Below are 17171 nucleotides of genomic sequence, written 5' to 3' on the forward strand. Positions count from 1 at the left end.
ACAGCATATAAAATATAGCAACAGAGCGTGTGTTCATCCCAGCCAATGCACATGTGCACTTCCTGAAGCAACAGGATGTTTCAGTTTAAAAATGCCCATTGGCCAGTGTGATAAATGTCTCAATTGATTCTTCATAAAGATTGTGATCTGGTAAAAAATGTATTTTCAAACTGTGGAAAAAGCAACAACACAAATCCTGTTTTATCAAATAGTTACATTTCGGAGCAAATTTTTCATTTTAAATTTCTGATTGTTTTTTTTTCATATATGCAATGCTGCAGCCCAGCAGCTGCTCCAGTGGCGCAATCGGTCAGCGCGCGGTACTTATAAAGCAGTAACTGATGAGCTATGCCGAGGTTGTGAGTTCAAGCCTCACCTGGAGCAGACTTTTCTTGTCTTCCTTTGTTATTTTGAACAAATGCGTTAGCCAAAGTTTCTCGAGTTCCATCATGATCTACTTGCACGATTGAGAAGGAAGTTTCCGAGAGATATTTACTTTTTATGGTTTCTTGTTTAATTTGCTGTATATTACAAAAGTCTCACCAGTTTTACCATGATCTAGTACCATATTGTAAAGGGAAATGCAAAAGATAAATTGTTTTTTTAAGGCTTCTGGGAGCCAAATATTATTTCCTTCATTGGCATCAATAATGTGGAGTGACTACATGATGAAAAGGACATGACAAAGGAAGCCTTGGCTCTCAGCAGAAAAGAAAGAAGCACGTGGTTATGGTTGTTTTCAAGTTGGAGTACAAACTTACAAGACCATTTTTGAAAATGCAATTAAAACGGATAATTGCCTGCTACAGAAAATAGAACCCACGGCATGAACTACCTTGAGAAGCCCCAGTGGCCTAATGGATAAGGCACTGGCCTCCTAAGCCAGGGATTGTGGGTTCAAGTCCCATCTGGGGTGTTTGCTTATCTCTGAAACAGCGCATGGTCTGTCTAATCTTTCTACCAGTTTGAATTTGATCTTGCAAAATTCTCCAAAAAAGAAAGATTGCTACTTTTAATTGAAAGAAGTGTGACCATGCTAAATAATAAAATACGATATTACAAATACAGCATATAAAATATAGCAACAGAGCGTGTGTTCATCCCAGCCAATGCACATGTGCACTTCCTGAAGCAACAGGATGTTTCAGTTTAAAAATGCCCATTGGCCAGTGTGATAAATGTCTCAATTGATTCTTCATAAAGATTGTGATCTGGGAAAAAATGTATTTTCAAACTGTGGAAAAAGCAACAACACAAATCCTGTTTTATCAAATAGTTACATTTCGAAGCAAATTTTTCATTTTAAATTTCTGATTGTTTTTTTTTCATATATGCAATGCTGCAGCCTAGCAGCTGCTCCAGTGGCGCAATCGGTCAGCGCGCGGTACTTATAAAGCAGTAACTGATGAGCTATGCCGAGGTTGTGAGTTCAAGCCTCACCTGGAGCAGACTTTTCTTGTCTTCCTTTGTTATTTTGAACAAATGCGTTAGCCAAAGTTTCTCGAGTTCCATCATGATCTACTTGCACGATTGAGAAGGAAGTTTCCGAGAGATATTTACTTTTTATGGTTTCTTGTTTAATTTGCTGTATATTACAAAAGTCTCACCAGTTTTACCATGATCTAGTACCATATTGTAAAGGGAAATGCAAAAGATAAATTGTTTTTTTAAGGCTTCTGGGAGCCAAATATTATTTCCTTCATTGGCATCAATAATGTGGAGTGACTACATGATGAAAAGGACATGACAAAGGAAGCCTTGGCTCTCAGCAGAAAAGAAAGAAGCACGTGGTTATGGTTGTTTTCAAGTTGGAGTACAAACTTACAAGACCATTTTTGAAAATGCAATTAAAACGGATAATTGCCTGCTACAGAAAATAGAACCCACGGCATGAACTACCTTGAGAAGCCCCAGTGGCCTAATGGATAAGGCACTGGCCTCCTAAGCCAGGGATTGTGGGTTCAAGTCCCATCTGGGGTGTTTGCTTATCTCTGAAACAGCGCATGGTCTGTCTAATCTTTCTACCAGTTTGAATTTGATCTTGCAAAATTCTCCAAAAAAGAAAGATTGCTACTTTTAATTGAAAGAAGTGTGACCATGCTAAATAATAAAATACGATATTACAAATACAGCATATAAAATATAGCAACAGAGCGTGTGTTCATCCCAGCCAATGCACATGTGCACTTCCTGAAGCAACAGGATGTTTCAGTTTAAAAATGCCCATTGGCCAGTGTGATAAATGTCTCAATTGATTCTTCATAAAGATTGTGATCTGGTAAAAAATGTATTTTCAAACTGTGGAAAAAGCAACAACACAAATCCTGTTTTATCAAATAGTTACATTTCGGAGCAAATTTTTCATTTTAAATTTCTGATTGTTTTTTTTTCATATATGCAATGCTGCAGCCCAGCAGCTGCTCCAGTGGCGCAATCGGTCAGCGCTCGGTACTTATAAAGCAGTAACTGATGAGCTATGCCGAGGTTGTGAGTTCAAGCCTCACCTGGAGCAGACTTTTCTTGTCTTCCTTTCTTATTTTGAACAAATGCGTTAGCCAAAGTTTCTCGAGTTCCATCATGATCTACTTGCACGATTGAGAAGGAAGTTTCCGAGAGATATTTACTTTTTATGGTTTCTTGTTTAATTTGCTGTATATTACAAAAGTCTCACCAGTTTTACCATGATCTAGTACCATATTGTAAAGGGAAATGCAAAAGATAAATTGTTTTTTTAAGGCTTCTGGGAGCCAAATATTATTTCCTTCATTGGCATCAATAATGTGGAGTGACTACATGATGAAAAGGACATGACAAAGGAAGCCTTGGCTCTCAGCAGAAAAGAAATAAGCACGTGGTTATGGTTGTTTTCAAGTTGGAGTACAAACTTACAAGACCATTTTTGAAAATGCAATTAAAACGGATAATTGCCTGCTACAGAAAATAGAACCCACGGCATGAACTACCTTGAGAAGCCCCAGTGGCCTAATGGATAAGGCACTGGCCTCCTAAGCCAGGGATTGTGGGTTCAAGTCCCATCTGGGGTGTTTGCTTATCTCTGAAACAGCGCATGGTCTGTCTAATCTTTCTACCAGTTTGAATTTGATCTTGCAAAATTCTCCAAAAAAGAAAGATTGCTACTTTTAATTGAAAGAAGTGTGACCATGCTAAATAATAAAATACGATATTACAAATACAGCATATAAAATATAGCAACAGAGCGTGTGTTCATCCCAGCCAATGCACATGTGCACTTCCTGAAGCAACAGGATGTTTCAGTTTAAAAATGCCCATTGGCCAGTGTGATAAATGTCTCAATTGATTCTTCATAAAGATTGTGATCTGGTAAAAAATGTATTTTCAAACTGTGGAAAAAGCAACAACACAAATCCTGTTTTATCAAATAGTTACATTTCGGAGCAAATTTTTCATTTTAAATTTCTGATTGTTTTTTTTTCATATATGCAATGCTGCAGCCCAGCAGCTGCTCCAGTGGCGCAATCGGTCAGCGCGCGGTACTTATAAAGCAGTAACTGATGAGCTATGCCGAGGTTGTGAGTTCAAGCCTCACCTGGAGCAGACTTTTCTTGTCTTCCTTTGTTATTTTGAACAAATGCGTTAGCCAAAGTTTCTCGAGTTCCATCATGATCTACTTGCACGATTGAGAAGGAAGTTTCCGAGAGATATTTACTTTTTATGGTTTCTTGTTTAATTTGCTGTATATTACAAAAGTCTCACCAGTTTTACCATGATCTAGTACCATATTGTAAAGGGAAATGTAAAAGATAAATTGTTTTTTTAAGGCTTCTGGGAGCCAAATATTATTTCCTTCATTGGCATCAATAATGTGGAGTGACTACATGATGAAAAGGACATGACAAAGGAAGCCCTGGCTCTCAGCAGAAAAGAAAGAAGCACGTGGTTATGGTTGTTTTCAAGTTGGAGTACAAACTTACAAGACCATTTTTGAAAATGCAATTAAAACGGATAATTGCCTGCTACAGAAAATAGAACCCATGGCATGGACTACCTTGAGAAGCCCCAGTGGCCTAATGGATAAGGCACTGGCCTCCTAAGCCAGGGATTGTGGGTTCAAGTCCCATCTGGGGTGTTTGATTATCTCTGAAACAGCGCATGGTCTGTCTAATCTTTCTACCAGTTTGAATTTGATCTTGCAAAATTCTCCAAAAAAGAAAGATTGCTACTTTTAATTGAAAGAAGTGTGACCATGCTAAATAATAAAATACGATATTACAAATACAGCATATAAAATATAGCAACAGAGCGTGTGTTCATCCCAGCCAATGCACATGTGCACTTCCTGAAGCAACAGGATGTTTCAGTTTAAAAATGCCCATTGGCCAGTGTGATAAATGTCTCAATTGATTCTTCATAAAGATTGTGATCTGGTAAAAAATGTATTTTCAAACTGTGGAAAAATCAACAACACAAATCCTGTTTTATCAAATAGTTACATTTCGGAGCAAATTTTTCATTTTAAATTTCTGATTGTTTTTTTTTCATATATGCAATGCTGCAGCCCAGCAGCTGCTCCAGTGGCGCAATCGGTCAGCGCGCGGTACTTATAAAGCAGTAACTGATGAGCTATGCCGAGGTTGTGAGTTCAAGCCTCACCTGGAGCAGACTTTTCTTGTCTTCCTTTGTTATTTTGAACAAATGCGTTAGCCAAAGTTTCTCGAGTTCCATCATGATCTACTTGCACGATTGAGAAGGAAGTTTCCGAGAGATATTTACTTTTTATGGTTTCTTGTTTAATTTGCTGTATATTACAAAAGTCTCACCAGTTTTACCATGATCTAGTACCATATTGTAAAGGGAAATGTAAAAGATAAATTGTTTTTTTAAGGCTTCTGGGAGCCAAATATTATTTCCTTCATTGGCATCAATAATGTGGAGTGACTACATGATGAAAAGGACATGACAAAGGAAGCCTTGGCTCTCAGCAGAAAAGAAAGAAGCACGTGGTTATGGTTGTTTTCAAGTTGGAGTACAAACTTACAAGACCATTTTTGAAAATGCAATTAAAACGGATAATTGCCTGCTACAGAAAATAGAACCCACGGCATGAACTACCTTGAGAAGCCCCAGTGGCCTAATGGATAAGGCACTGGCCTCCTTAGCCAGGGATTGTGGGTTCAAGTCCCATCTGGGGTGTTTGCTTATCTCTGAAACAGCGCATGGTCTGTCTAATCTTTCTACCAGTTTGAATTTGAGCTTGCAAAATTCTCCAAAAAAGAAAGATTGCGACTTTTAATTGAAAGAAGTGTGACCATGCTAAATAATAAAATACGATATTACAAATACAGCATATAAAATATAGCAACAGAGCGTGTGTTCATCCCAGCCAATGCACATGTGCACTTCCTGAAGCAACAGGATGTTTCAGTTTAAAAATGCCCATTGGCCAGTGTGATAAATGTCTCAATTGATTCTTCATAAAGATTGTGATCTGGTAAAAAATGTATTTTCAAACTGTGGAAAAAGCAACAACACAAATCCTGTTTTATCAAATAGTTACATTTCGGAGCAAATTTTTCATTTTAAATTTCTGATTGTTTTTTTTTCATATATGCAATGCTGCAGCCCAGCAGCTGCTCCAGTGGCGCAATCGGTCAGCGCGCGGTACTTATAAAGCAGTAACTGATGAGCTATGCCGAGGTTGTGAGTTCAAGCCTCACCTGGAGCAGACTTTTCTTGTCTTCCTTTGTTATTTTGAACAAATGCGTTAGCCAAAGTTTCTCGAGTTCCATCATGATCTACTTGCACGATTGAGAAGGAAGTTTCCGAGAGATATTTACTTTTTATGGTTTCTTGTTTAATTTGCTGTATATTACAAAAGTCTCACCAGTTTTACCATGATCTAGTACCATATTGTAAAGGGAAATGTAAAAGATAAATTGTTTTTTTAAGGCTTCTGGGAGCCAAATATTATTTCCTTCATTGGCATCAATAATGTGGAGTGACTACATGATGAAAAGGACATGACAAAGGAAGCCCTGGCTCTCAGCAGAAAAGAAAGAAGCACGTGGTTATGGTTGTTTTCAAGTTGGAGTACAAACTTACAAGACCATTTTTGAAAATGCAATTAAAACGGATAATTGCCTGCTACAGAAAATAGAACCCACGGCATGAACTACCTTGAGAAGCCCCAGTGGCCTAATGGATAAGGCACTGGCCTCCTAAGCCAGGGATTGTGGGTTCAAGTCCCATCTGGGGTGTTTGCTTATCTCTGAAACAGCGCATGGTCTGTCTAATCTTTCTACCAGTTTGAATTTGATCTTGCAAAAGTCTCCAAAAAAGAAAGATTGCTACTTTTAATTGAAAGAAGTGTGACCATGCTAAATAATAAAATACGATATTACAAATACAGCATATAAAATATAGCAACAGAGCGTGTGTTCATCCCAGCCAATGCACATGTGCACTTCCTGAAGCAACAGGATGTTTCAGTTTAAAAATGCCCATTGGCCAGTGTGATAAATGTCTCAATTGATTCTTCATAAAGATTGTGATCTGGTAAAAAATGTATTTTCAAACTGTGGAAAAAGCAACAACACAAATCCTGTTTTATCAAATAGTTACATTTCGGAGCAAATTTTTCATTTTAAATTTCTGATTGTTTTTTTTTCATATATGCAATGCTGCAGCTCAGCAGCTGCTCCAGTGGCGCAATCGGTCAGCGCGCAGTACTTATAAAGCAGTAACTGATGAGCTATGCCGAGGTTGTGAGTTCAAGCCTCACCTGGAGCAGACTTTTCTTGTCTTCCTTTGTTATTTTGAACAAATGCGTTAGCCAAAGTTTCTCGAGTTCCATCATGATCTACTTGCACGATTGAGAAGGAAGTTTCCGAGAGATATTTACTTTTTATGGTTGCTTGTTTAATTTGCTGTATATTACAAAAGTCTCACCAGTTTTACCATGATCTAGTACCATATTGTAAAGGGAAATGCAAAAGATAAATTGTTTTTTTAAGGCTTCTGGGAGCCAAATATTATTTCCTTCATTGGCATCAATAATGTGGAGTGACTACATGATGAAAAGGACATGACAAAGGAAGCCCTGGCTCTCAGCAGAAAAGAAAGAAGCACGTGGTTATGGTTGTTTTCAAGTTGGAGTACAAACTTACAAGACCATTTTTGAAAATGCAATTAAAACGGATAATTGCCTGCTACAGAAAATAGAACCCACGGCATGAACTACCTTGAGAAGCCCCAGTGGCCTAATGGATAAGGCACTGGCCTCCTAAGCCAGGGATTGTGGGTTCAAGTCCCATCTGGGGTGTTTGCTTATCTCTGAAACAGCGCATGGTCTGTCTAATCTTTCTACCAGTTTGAATTTGATCTTGCAAAATTCTCCAAAAAAGAAAGATTGCTACTTTTAATTGAAAGAAGTGTGACCATGCTAAATAATAAAATACGATATTACAAATACAGCATATAAAATATAGCAACAGAGCGTGTGTTCATCCCAGCCAATGCACATGTGCACTTCCTGAAGCAACAGGATGTTTCAGTTTAAATATGCCCATTGGCCAGTGTGATAAATGTCTCAATTGATTCTTCATAAAGATTATGATCTGGTAAAAAATGTATTTTCAAACTGTGGAAAAAGCAACAACACAAATCCTGTTTTATCAAATAGTTACATTTCGGAGCAAATTTTTCATTTTAAATTTCTGATTGTTTTTTTTTCATATATGCAATGCTGCAGCCCAGCAGCTGCTCCAGTGGCGCAATCGGTCAGCGCGCGGTACTTATAAAGCAGTAACTGATGAGCTATGCTGAGGTTGTGAGTTCAAGCCTCACCTGGAGCAGACTTTTCTTGTCTTCCTTTGTTATTTTGAACAAATGCGTTAGCCAAAGTTTCTCGAGTTCCATCATGATCTACTTGCACGATTGAGAAGGAAGTTTCCGAGAGATATTTACTTTTTATGGTTTCTTGTTTAATTTGCTGTATATTACAAAAGTCTCACCAGTTTTACCATGATCTAGTACCATATTGTAAAGGGAAATGTAAAAGATAAATTGTTTTTTTAAGGCTTCTGGGAGCCAAATATTATTTCCTTCATTGGCATCAATAATGTGGAGTGACTACATGATGAAAAGGACATGACAAAGGAAGCCCTGGCTCTCAGCAGAAAAGAAAGAAGCACGTGGTTATGGTTGTTTTCAAGTTGGAGTACAAACTTACAAGACCATTTTTGAAAATGCAATTAAAACGGATAATTGCCTGCTACAGAAAATAGAACCCACGGCATGAACTACCTTGAGAAGCCCCAGTGGCCTAATGGATAAGGCACTGGCCTCCTAAGCCAGGGATTGTGGGTTCAAGTCCCATCTGGGGTGTTTGCTTATCTCTGAAACAGCGCATGGTCTGTCTAATCTTTCTACCAGTTTGAATTTGATCTTGCAAAATTCTCCAAAAAAGAAAGATTGCTACTTTTAATTGAAAGAAGTGTGACCATGCTAAATAATAAAATACGATATTACAAATACAGCATATAAAATATAGCAACAGAGCGTGTGTTCATCCCAGCCAATGCACATGTGCACTTCCTGAAGCAACAGGATGTTTCAGTTTAAAAATGCCCATTGGCCAGTGTGATAAATGTCTCAATTGATTCTTCATAAAGATTGTGATCTGGTAAAAAATGTATTTTCAAACTGTGGAAAAAGCAACAACACAAATCCTGTTTTATCAAATAGTTACATTTCGGAGCAAATTTTTCATTTTAAATTTCTGATTGTTTTTTTTTCATATATGCAATGCTGCAGCCCAGCAGCTGCTCCAGTGGCGCAATCGGTCAGCGCGCGGTACTTATAAAGCAGTAACTGATGAGCTATGCCGAGGTTGTGAGTTCAAGCCTCACCTGGAGCAGACTTTTCTTGTCTTCCTTTGTTATTTTGAACAAATGCGTTAGCCAAAGTTTCTCGAGTTCCATCATGATCTACTTGCACGATTGAGAAGGAAGTTTCCGAGAGATATTTACTTTTTATGGTTTCTTGTTTAATTTGCTGTATATTACAAAAGTCTCACCAGTTTTACCATGATCTAGTACCATATTGTAAAGGGAAATGTAAAAGATAAATTGTTTTTTTAAGGCTTCTGGGAGCCAAATATTATTTCCTTCATTGGCATCAATAATGTGGAGTGACTACATGATGAAAAGGACATGACAAAGGAAGCCCTGGCTCTCAGCAGAAAAGAAAGAAGCACGTGGTTATGGTTGTTTTCAAGTTGGAGTACAAACTTACAAGACCATTTTTGAAAATGCAATTAAAACGGATAATTGCCTGCTACAGAAAATAGAACCCACGGCATGAACTACCTTGAGAAGCCCCAGTGGCCTAATGGATAAGGCACTGGCCTCCTAAGCCAGGGATTGTGGGTTCAAGTCCCATCTGGGGTGTTTGCTTATCTCTGAAACAGCGCATGGTCTGTCTAATCTTTCTACCAGTTTGAATTTGATCTTGCAAAATTCTCCAAAAAAGAAAGATTGCTACTTTTAATTGAAAGAAGTGTGACCATGCTAAATAATAAAATACGATATTACAAATACAGCATATAAAATATAGCAACAGAGCGTGTGTTCATCCCAGCCAATACACATGTGCACTTCCTGAAGCAACAGGATGTTTCAGTTTAAAAATGCCCATTGGCCAGTGTGATAAATGTCTCAATTGATTCTTCATAAAGATTGTGATCTGGTAAAAAATGTATTTTCAAACTGTGGAAAAAGCAACAACACAAATCCTGTTTTATCAAATAGTTACATTTCGGAGCAAATTTTTCATTTTAAATTTCTGATTGTTTTTTTTTCATATATGCAATGCTGCAGCCCAGCAGCTGCTCCAGTGGCGCAATCGGTCAGCGCGCGGTACTTATAAAGCAGTAACTGATGAGCTATGCCGAGGTTGTGAGTTCAAGCCTCACCTGGAGCAGACTTTTCTTGTCTTCCTTTGTTATTTTGAACAAATGCGTTAGCCAAAGTTTCTCGAGTTCCATCATGATCTACTTGCACGATTGAGAAGGAAGTTTCCGAGAGATATTTACTTTTTATGGTTTCTTGTTTAATTTGCTGTATATTACAAAAGTCTCACCAGTTTTACCATGATCTAGTACCATATTGTAAAGGGAAATGTAAAAGATAAATTGTTTTTTTAAGGCTTCTGGGAGCCAAATATTATTTCCTTCATTGGCATCAATAATGTGGAGTGACTACATGATGAAAAGGACATGACAAAGGAAGCCTTGGCTCTCAGCAGAAAAGAAAGAAGCACGTGGTTATGGTTGTTTTCAAGTTGGAGTACAAACTTACAAGACCATTTTTGAAAATGCAATTAAAACGGATAATTGCCTGCTACAGAAAATAGAACCCACGGCATGAACTACCTTGAGAATCCCCAGTGGACTAATGGATAAGGCACTGGCCTCCTAAGCCAGGGATTGTGGGTTCAAGTCCCATCTGGGGTGTTTGCTTATCTCTGAAACAGCGCATGGTCTGTCTAATCTTTCTACCAGTTTGAATTTGATCTTGCAAAATTCTCCAAAAAAGAAAGATTGCTACTTTTAATTGAAAGAAGTGTGACCATGCTAAATAATAAAATACGATATTACAAATACAGCATATAAAATATAGCAACAGAGCGTGTGTTCATCCCAGCCAATGCACATGTGCACTTCCTGAAGCAACAGGATGTTTCAGTTTGAAAATGCCCATTGGCCAGTGTGATAAATGTCTCAATTGATTCTTCATAAAGATTGTGATCTGGTAAAAAATGTATTTTCAAACTGTGGAAAAAGCAACAACACAAATCCTGTTTTATCAAATAGTTACATTTCGGAGCAAATTTTTCATTTTAAATTTCTGATTGTTTTTTTTTCATATATGCAATGCTGCAGCCCAGCAGCTGCTCCAGTGGCGCAATCGGTCAGCGCGCGGTACTTATAAAGCAGTAACTGATGAGCTATGCCGAGGTTGTGAGTTCAAGCCTCACCTGGAGCAGACTTTTCTTGTCTTCCTTTGTTATTTTGAACAAATGCGTTAGCCAAAGTTTCTCGAGTTCCATCATGATCTACTTGCACGATTGAGAAGGAAGTTTCCGAGAGATATTTACTTTTTATGGTTTCTTGTTTAATTTGCTGTATATTACAAAAGTCTCACCAGTTTTACCATGATCTAGTACCATATTGTAAAGGGAAATGTAAAAGATAAATTGTTTTTTTAAGGCTTCTGGGAGCCAAATATTATTTCCTTCATTGGCATCAATAATGTGGAGTGACTACATGATGAAAAGGACATGACAAAGGAAGCCCTGGCTCTCAGCAGAAAAGAAAGAAGCACGTGGTTATGGTTGTTTTCAAGTTGGAGTACAAACTTACAAGACCATTTTTGAAAATGCAATTAAAACGGATAATTGCCTGCTACAGAAAATAGAACCCACGGCATGAACTACCTTGAGAAGCCCCAGTGGCCTAATGGATAAGGCACTGGCCTCCTAAGCCAGGGATTGTGGGTTCAAGTCCCATCTGGGGTGTTTGCTTATCTCTGAAACAGCGCATGGTCTGTCTAATCTTTCTACCAGTTTGAATTTGATCTTGCAAAATTCTCCAAAAAAGAAAGATTGCTACTTTTAATTGAAAGAAGTGTGACCATGCTAAATAATAAAATACGATATTACAAATACAGCATATAAAATATAGCAACAGAGCGTGTGTTCATCCCAGCCAATGCACATGTGCACTTCCTGAAGCAACAGGATGTTTCAGTTTAAAAATGCCCATTGGCCAGTGTGATAAATGTCTCAATTGATTCTTCATAAAGATTGTGATCTGGTAAAAAATGTATTTTCAAACTGTGGAAAAAGCAACAACAAAAATCCTGTTTTATCAAATAGTTACATTTCGGAGCAAATTTTTCATTTTAAATTTCTGATTGTTTTTTTTTCATATATGCAATGCTGCAGCCCAGCAGCTGCTCCAGTGGCGCAATCGGTCAGCGCGCGGTACTTATAAAGCAGTAACTGATGAGCTATGCCGAGGTTGTGAGTTCAAGCCTCACCTGGAGCAGACTTTTCTTGTCTTCCTTTGTTATTTTGAACAAATGCGTTAGCCAAAGTTTCTCGAGTTCCATCATGATCTACTTGCACGATTGAGAAGGAAGTTTCCGAGAGATATTTACTTTTTATGGTTTCTTGTTTAATTTGCTGTATATTACAAAAGTCTCACCAGTTTTACCATGATCTAGTACCATATTGTAAAGGGAAATGCAAAAGATAAATTGTTTTTTTAAGGCTTCTGGGAGCCAAATATTATTTCCTTCATTGGCATCAATAATGTGGAGTGACTACATGATGAAAAGGACATGACAAAGGAAGCCTTGGCTCTCAGCAGAAAAGAAAGAAGCACGTGGTTATGGTTGTTTTCAAGTTGGAGTACAAACTTACAAGACCATTTTTGAAAATGCAATTAAAACGGATAATTGCCTGCTACAGAAAATAGAACCCACGGCATGAACTACCTTGAGAAGCCCCAGTGGCCTAATGGATAAGGCACTGGCCTCCTAAGCCAGGGATTGTGGGTTCAAGTCCCATCTGGGGTGTTTGCTTATCTCTGAAACAGCGCATGGTCTGTCTAATCTTTCTACCAGTTTGAATTTGATCTTGCAAAATTCTCCAAAAAAGAAAGATTGCTACTTTTAATTGAAAGAAGTGTGACCATGCTAAATAATAAAATACGATATTACAAATACAGCATATAAAATATAGCAACAGAGCGTGTGTTCATCCCAGCCAATGCACATGTGCACTTCCTGAAGCAACAGGATGTTTCAGTTTAAAAATGCCCATTGGCCAGTGTGATAAATGTCTCAATTGATTCTTCATAAAGATTGTGATCTGGTAAAAAATGTATTTTCAAACTGTGGAAAAAGCAACAACACAAATCCTGTTTTATCAAATAGTTACATTTCGGAGCAAATTTTTCATTTTAAATTTCTGATTGGTTTTTTTTCATATATGCAATGCTGCAGCCCAGCAGCTGCTCCAGTGGCGCAATCGGTCAGCGCGCGGTACTTATAAAGCAGTAACTGATGAGCTATGCCGAGGTTGTGAGTTCAAGCCTCACCTGGAGCAGACTTTTCTTGTCTTCCTTTGTTATTTTGAACAAATGCGTTAGCCAAAGTTTCTCGAGTTCCATCATGATCTACTTGCACGATTGAGAAGGAAGTTTCCGAGAGATATTTACTTTTTATGGTTTCTTGTTTAATTTGCTGTATATTACAAAAGTCTCACCAGTTTTACCATGATCTAGTACCATATTGTAAAGGGAAATGTAAAAGATAAATTGTTTTTTTAAGGCTTCTGGGAGCCAAATATTATTTCCTTCATTGGCATCAATAATGTGGAGTGACTACATGATGAAAAGGACATGACAAAGGAAGCCTTGGCTCTCAGCAGAAAAGAAAGAAGCACGTGGTTATGGTTGTTTTCAAGTTGGAGTACAAACTTACAAGACCATTTTTGAAAATGCAATTAAAACGGATAATTGCCTGCTACAGAAAATAGAACCCACGGCATGAACTACCTTGAGAAGCCCCAGTGGCCTAATGGATAAGGCACTGGCCTCCTAAGCCAGGGATTGTGGGTTCAAGTCCCATCTGGGGTGTTTGCTTATCTCTGAAACAGCGCATGGTCTGTCTAATCTTTCTACCAGTTTGAATTTGATCTTGCAAAAGTGTCCAAAAAAGAAAGATTGCTACTTTTAATTGAAAGAAGTGTGACCATGCTAAATAATAAAATACGATATTACAAATACAGCATATAAAATATAGCAACAGAGCGTGTGTTCATCCCAGCCAATGCACATGTGCACTTCCTGAAGCAACAGGATGTTTCAGTTTAAAAATGCCCATTGGCCAGTGTGATAAATGTCTCAATTGATTCTTCATAAAGATTGTGATCTGGTAAAAAATGTATTTTCAAACTGTGGAAAAAGCAACAACACAAATCCTGTTTTATCAAATAGTTACATTTCGGAGCAAATTTTTCATTTTAAATTTCTGATTGTTTTTTTTTCATATATGCAATGCTGCAGCCCAGCAGCTGCTCCAGTGGCGCAATCGGTCAGCGCGCGGTACTTATAAAGCAGTAACTGATGAGCTATGCCGAGGTTGTGAGTTCAAGCCTCACCTGGAGCAGACTTTTCTTGTCTTCCTTTGTTATTTTGAACAAATGCGTTAGCCAAAGTTTCTCGAGTTCCATCATGATCTACTTGCACGATTGAGAAGGAAGTTTCCGAGAGATATTTACTTTTTATGGTTTCTTGTTTAATTTGCTGTATATTACAAAAGTCTCACCAGTTTTACCATGATCTAGTACCATATTGTAAAGGGAAATGTAAAAGATAAATTGTTTTTTTAAGGCTTCTGGGAGCCAAATATTATTTCCTTCATTGGCATCAATAATGTGGAGTGACTACATGATGAAAAGGACATGACAAAGGAAGCCCTGGCTCTCAGCAGAAAAGAAAGAAGCACGTGGTTATGGTTGTTTTCAAGTTGGAGTACAAACTTACAAGACCATTTTTGAAAATGCAATTAAAACGGATAATTGCCTGCTACAGAAAATAGAACCCACGGCATGAACTACCTTGAGAAGCCCCAGTGGCCTAATGGATAAGGCACTGGCCTCCTAAGCCAGGGATTGTGGGTTCAAGTCCCATCTGGGGTGTTTGCTTATCTCTGAAACAGCGCATGGTCTGTCTAATCTTTCTACCAGTTTGAATTTGATCTTGCAAAATTCTCCAAAAAAGAAAGATTGCTACTTTTAATTGAAAGAAGTGTGACCATGCTAAATAATAAAATACGATATTACAAATACAGCATATAAAATATAGCAACAGAGCGTGTGTTCATCCCAGCCAATACACATGTGCACTTCCTGAAGCAACAGGATGTTTCAGTTTAAAAATGCCCATTGGCCAGTGTGATAAATGTCTCAATTGATTCTTCATAAAGATTGTGATCTGGTAAAAAATGTATTTTCAAACTGTGGAAAAAGCAACAACACAAATCCTGTTTTATCAAATAGTTACATTTCGGAGCAAATTTTTCATTTTAAATTTCTGATTGTTTTTTTTTCATATATGCAATGCTGCAGCCCAGCAGCTGCTCCAGTGGCGCAATCGGTCAGCGCGCGGTACTTATAAAGCAGTAACTGATGAGCTATGCCGAGGTTGTGAGTTCAAGCCTCACCTGGAGCAGACTTTTCTTGTCTTCCTTTGTTATTTTGAACAAATGCGTTAGCCAAAGTTTCTCGAGTTCCATCATGATCTACTTGCACGATTGAGAAGGAAGTTTCCGAGAGATATTTACTTTTTATGGTTTCTTGTTTAATTTGCTGTATATTACAAAAGTCTCACCAGTTTTACCATGATCTAGAACCATATTGTAAAGGGAAATGCAAAAGATAAATTGTTTTTTTAAGGCTTCTGGGAGCCAAATATTATTTCCTTCATTGGCATCAATAATGTGGAGTGACTACATGATGAAAAGGACATGACAAAGGAAGCCTTGGCTCTCAGCAGAAAAGAAAGAAGCACGTGGTTATGGTTGTTTTCAAGTTGGAGTACAAACTTACAAGACCATTTTTGAAAATGCAATTAAAACGGATAATTGCCTGCTACAGAAAATAGAACCCACGGCATGAACTACCTTGAGAAGCCCCAGTGGCCTAATGGATAAGGCACTGGCCTCCTAAGCCAGGGATTGTGGGTTCAAGTCCCATCTGGGGTGTTTGCTTATCTCTGAAACAGCGCATGGTCTGTCTAATCTTTCTACCAGTTTGAATTTGATCTTGCAAAATTCTCCAAAAAAGAAAGATTGCTACTTTTAATTGAAAGAAGTGTGACCATGCTAAATAATAAAATACGATATTACAAATACAGCATATAAAATATAGCAACAGAGCGTGTGTTCATCCCAGCCAATGCACATGTGCACTTCCTGAAGCAACAGGATGTTTCAGTTTAAAAATGCCCATTGGCCAGTGTGATAAATGTCTCAATTGATTCTTCATAAAGATTGTGATCTGGTAAAAAATGTATTTTCAAACTGTGGAAAAAGCAACAACACAAATCCTGTTTTATCAAATAGTTACATTTCGGAGCAAATTTTTCATTTTAAATTTCTGATTGTTTTTTTTTCATATATGCAATGCTGCAGCCCAGCAGCTGCTCCAGTGGCGCAATCGGTCAGCGCGCGGTACTTATAAAGCAGTAACTGATGAGCTATGCCGAGGTTGTGAGTTCAAGCCTCACCTGGAGCAGACTTTTCTTGTCTTCCTTTGTTATTTTGAACAAATGCGTTAGCCAAAGTTTCTCGAGTTCCATCATGATCTACTTGCACGATTGAGAAGGAAGTTTCCGAGAGATATTTACTTTTTATGGTTTCTTGTTTAATTTGCTGTATATTACAAAAGTCTCACCAGTTTTACCATGATCTAGAACCATATTGTAAAGGGAAATGCAAAAGATAAATTGTTTTTTTAAGGCTTCTGGGAGCCAAATATTATTTCCTTCATTGGCATCAATAATGTGGAGTGACTACATGATGAAAAGGACATGACAAAGGAAGCCTTGGCTCTCAGCAGAAAAGAAAGAAGCACGTGGTTATGGTTGTTTTCAAGTTGGAGTACAAACTTACAAGACCATTTTTGAAAATGCAATTAAAACGGATAATTGCCTGCTACAGAAAATAGAACCCACGGCATGAACTACCTTGAGAAGCCCCAGTGGCCTAATGGATAAGGCACTGGCCTCCTAAGCCAGGGATTGTGGGTTCAAGTCCCATCTGGGGTGTTTGCTTATCTCTGAAACAGCGCATGGTCTGTCTAATCTTTCTACCAGTTTGAATTTGATCTTGCAAAATTCTCCAAAAAAGAAAGATTGCTACTTTTAATTGAAAGAAGTGTGACCATGCTAAATAATAAAATACGATATTACAAATACAGCATATAAAATATAGCAACAGAGCGTGTGTTCATCCCAGCCAATGCACATGTGCACTTCCTGAAGCAACAGGATGTTTCAGTTTAAAAATGCCCATTGGCCAGTGTGATAAATGTCTCAATTGATTCTTCATAAAGATTGTGAT

The 17171-nt window shown here is 37.9% G+C and overlaps 31 non-coding genes across 31 annotated transcripts; all 31 read left to right on the plus strand.

Annotated features, from left to right (window-relative positions):
* The first annotated feature begins 291 nt into the window (after positions 1-291).
* TRNAI-UAU (transfer RNA isoleucine (anticodon UAU)) lies at positions 292-384 on the plus strand. Its single transcript is given in 2 exon segments — positions 292-329; positions 349-384. It is a non-coding gene; the product is annotated as a tRNA-Ile (tRNA).
* A 459-nt stretch (positions 385-843) lies between these two features.
* TRNAR-CCU (transfer RNA arginine (anticodon CCU)) lies at positions 844-916 on the plus strand. Its single transcript has one exon. It is a non-coding gene; the product is annotated as a tRNA-Arg (tRNA).
* Positions 917-1355: 439 nt separating this feature from the next.
* TRNAI-UAU (transfer RNA isoleucine (anticodon UAU)) lies at positions 1356-1448 on the plus strand. Its single transcript is given in 2 exon segments — positions 1356-1393; positions 1413-1448. It is a non-coding gene; the product is annotated as a tRNA-Ile (tRNA).
* Positions 1449-1907: 459 nt separating this feature from the next.
* TRNAR-CCU (transfer RNA arginine (anticodon CCU)) lies at positions 1908-1980 on the plus strand. Its single transcript has one exon. It is a non-coding gene; the product is annotated as a tRNA-Arg (tRNA).
* A 439-nt stretch (positions 1981-2419) lies between these two features.
* Positions 2420-2512, plus strand: TRNAI-UAU (transfer RNA isoleucine (anticodon UAU)). Its single transcript is given in 2 exon segments — positions 2420-2457; positions 2477-2512. It is a non-coding gene; the product is annotated as a tRNA-Ile (tRNA).
* Positions 2513-2971: 459 nt separating this feature from the next.
* On the plus strand, positions 2972-3044 carry TRNAR-CCU (transfer RNA arginine (anticodon CCU)). Its single transcript has one exon. It is a non-coding gene; the product is annotated as a tRNA-Arg (tRNA).
* A 439-nt stretch (positions 3045-3483) lies between these two features.
* Positions 3484-3576, plus strand: TRNAI-UAU (transfer RNA isoleucine (anticodon UAU)). The gene is given in 2 exon segments: positions 3484-3521; positions 3541-3576. It is a non-coding gene; the product is annotated as a tRNA-Ile (tRNA).
* Positions 3577-4035: 459 nt separating this feature from the next.
* On the plus strand, positions 4036-4108 carry TRNAR-CCU (transfer RNA arginine (anticodon CCU)). The gene has a single exon. It is a non-coding gene; the product is annotated as a tRNA-Arg (tRNA).
* A 439-nt stretch (positions 4109-4547) lies between these two features.
* On the plus strand, positions 4548-4640 carry TRNAI-UAU (transfer RNA isoleucine (anticodon UAU)). Its single transcript is given in 2 exon segments — positions 4548-4585; positions 4605-4640. It is a non-coding gene; the product is annotated as a tRNA-Ile (tRNA).
* A 459-nt stretch (positions 4641-5099) lies between these two features.
* TRNAR-CCU (transfer RNA arginine (anticodon CCU)) lies at positions 5100-5172 on the plus strand. Its single transcript has one exon. It is a non-coding gene; the product is annotated as a tRNA-Arg (tRNA).
* A 439-nt stretch (positions 5173-5611) lies between these two features.
* Positions 5612-5704, plus strand: TRNAI-UAU (transfer RNA isoleucine (anticodon UAU)). Its single transcript is given in 2 exon segments — positions 5612-5649; positions 5669-5704. It is a non-coding gene; the product is annotated as a tRNA-Ile (tRNA).
* A 459-nt stretch (positions 5705-6163) lies between these two features.
* On the plus strand, positions 6164-6236 carry TRNAR-CCU (transfer RNA arginine (anticodon CCU)). The gene has a single exon. It is a non-coding gene; the product is annotated as a tRNA-Arg (tRNA).
* Positions 6237-6675: 439 nt separating this feature from the next.
* Positions 6676-6768, plus strand: TRNAI-UAU (transfer RNA isoleucine (anticodon UAU)). The gene is given in 2 exon segments: positions 6676-6713; positions 6733-6768. It is a non-coding gene; the product is annotated as a tRNA-Ile (tRNA).
* Positions 6769-7227: 459 nt separating this feature from the next.
* Positions 7228-7300, plus strand: TRNAR-CCU (transfer RNA arginine (anticodon CCU)). Its single transcript has one exon. It is a non-coding gene; the product is annotated as a tRNA-Arg (tRNA).
* A 439-nt stretch (positions 7301-7739) lies between these two features.
* On the plus strand, positions 7740-7832 carry TRNAI-UAU (transfer RNA isoleucine (anticodon UAU)). Its single transcript is given in 2 exon segments — positions 7740-7777; positions 7797-7832. It is a non-coding gene; the product is annotated as a tRNA-Ile (tRNA).
* A 459-nt stretch (positions 7833-8291) lies between these two features.
* On the plus strand, positions 8292-8364 carry TRNAR-CCU (transfer RNA arginine (anticodon CCU)). The gene has a single exon. It is a non-coding gene; the product is annotated as a tRNA-Arg (tRNA).
* Positions 8365-8803: 439 nt separating this feature from the next.
* TRNAI-UAU (transfer RNA isoleucine (anticodon UAU)) lies at positions 8804-8896 on the plus strand. The gene is given in 2 exon segments: positions 8804-8841; positions 8861-8896. It is a non-coding gene; the product is annotated as a tRNA-Ile (tRNA).
* A 459-nt stretch (positions 8897-9355) lies between these two features.
* Positions 9356-9428, plus strand: TRNAR-CCU (transfer RNA arginine (anticodon CCU)). Its single transcript has one exon. It is a non-coding gene; the product is annotated as a tRNA-Arg (tRNA).
* Positions 9429-9867: 439 nt separating this feature from the next.
* On the plus strand, positions 9868-9960 carry TRNAI-UAU (transfer RNA isoleucine (anticodon UAU)). Its single transcript is given in 2 exon segments — positions 9868-9905; positions 9925-9960. It is a non-coding gene; the product is annotated as a tRNA-Ile (tRNA).
* Positions 9961-10931: 971 nt separating this feature from the next.
* TRNAI-UAU (transfer RNA isoleucine (anticodon UAU)) lies at positions 10932-11024 on the plus strand. The gene is given in 2 exon segments: positions 10932-10969; positions 10989-11024. It is a non-coding gene; the product is annotated as a tRNA-Ile (tRNA).
* Positions 11025-11483: 459 nt separating this feature from the next.
* On the plus strand, positions 11484-11556 carry TRNAR-CCU (transfer RNA arginine (anticodon CCU)). Its single transcript has one exon. It is a non-coding gene; the product is annotated as a tRNA-Arg (tRNA).
* A 439-nt stretch (positions 11557-11995) lies between these two features.
* On the plus strand, positions 11996-12088 carry TRNAI-UAU (transfer RNA isoleucine (anticodon UAU)). The gene is given in 2 exon segments: positions 11996-12033; positions 12053-12088. It is a non-coding gene; the product is annotated as a tRNA-Ile (tRNA).
* A 459-nt stretch (positions 12089-12547) lies between these two features.
* Positions 12548-12620, plus strand: TRNAR-CCU (transfer RNA arginine (anticodon CCU)). The gene has a single exon. It is a non-coding gene; the product is annotated as a tRNA-Arg (tRNA).
* Positions 12621-13059: 439 nt separating this feature from the next.
* TRNAI-UAU (transfer RNA isoleucine (anticodon UAU)) lies at positions 13060-13152 on the plus strand. The gene is given in 2 exon segments: positions 13060-13097; positions 13117-13152. It is a non-coding gene; the product is annotated as a tRNA-Ile (tRNA).
* A 459-nt stretch (positions 13153-13611) lies between these two features.
* On the plus strand, positions 13612-13684 carry TRNAR-CCU (transfer RNA arginine (anticodon CCU)). The gene has a single exon. It is a non-coding gene; the product is annotated as a tRNA-Arg (tRNA).
* Positions 13685-14123: 439 nt separating this feature from the next.
* TRNAI-UAU (transfer RNA isoleucine (anticodon UAU)) lies at positions 14124-14216 on the plus strand. The gene is given in 2 exon segments: positions 14124-14161; positions 14181-14216. It is a non-coding gene; the product is annotated as a tRNA-Ile (tRNA).
* A 459-nt stretch (positions 14217-14675) lies between these two features.
* TRNAR-CCU (transfer RNA arginine (anticodon CCU)) lies at positions 14676-14748 on the plus strand. Its single transcript has one exon. It is a non-coding gene; the product is annotated as a tRNA-Arg (tRNA).
* A 439-nt stretch (positions 14749-15187) lies between these two features.
* On the plus strand, positions 15188-15280 carry TRNAI-UAU (transfer RNA isoleucine (anticodon UAU)). Its single transcript is given in 2 exon segments — positions 15188-15225; positions 15245-15280. It is a non-coding gene; the product is annotated as a tRNA-Ile (tRNA).
* A 459-nt stretch (positions 15281-15739) lies between these two features.
* On the plus strand, positions 15740-15812 carry TRNAR-CCU (transfer RNA arginine (anticodon CCU)). The gene has a single exon. It is a non-coding gene; the product is annotated as a tRNA-Arg (tRNA).
* Positions 15813-16251: 439 nt separating this feature from the next.
* On the plus strand, positions 16252-16344 carry TRNAI-UAU (transfer RNA isoleucine (anticodon UAU)). The gene is given in 2 exon segments: positions 16252-16289; positions 16309-16344. It is a non-coding gene; the product is annotated as a tRNA-Ile (tRNA).
* Positions 16345-16803: 459 nt separating this feature from the next.
* On the plus strand, positions 16804-16876 carry TRNAR-CCU (transfer RNA arginine (anticodon CCU)). Its single transcript has one exon. It is a non-coding gene; the product is annotated as a tRNA-Arg (tRNA).
* The last annotated feature ends 295 nt before the right edge of the window (positions 16877-17171 follow it).

The sequence above is a fragment of the Anomaloglossus baeobatrachus genome, chromosome 4, assembly GCF_048569485.1.
Source record: "Anomaloglossus baeobatrachus isolate aAnoBae1 chromosome 4, aAnoBae1.hap1, whole genome shotgun sequence".
NCBI lineage: Eukaryota > Metazoa > Chordata > Amphibia > Anura > Aromobatidae > Anomaloglossus > Anomaloglossus baeobatrachus.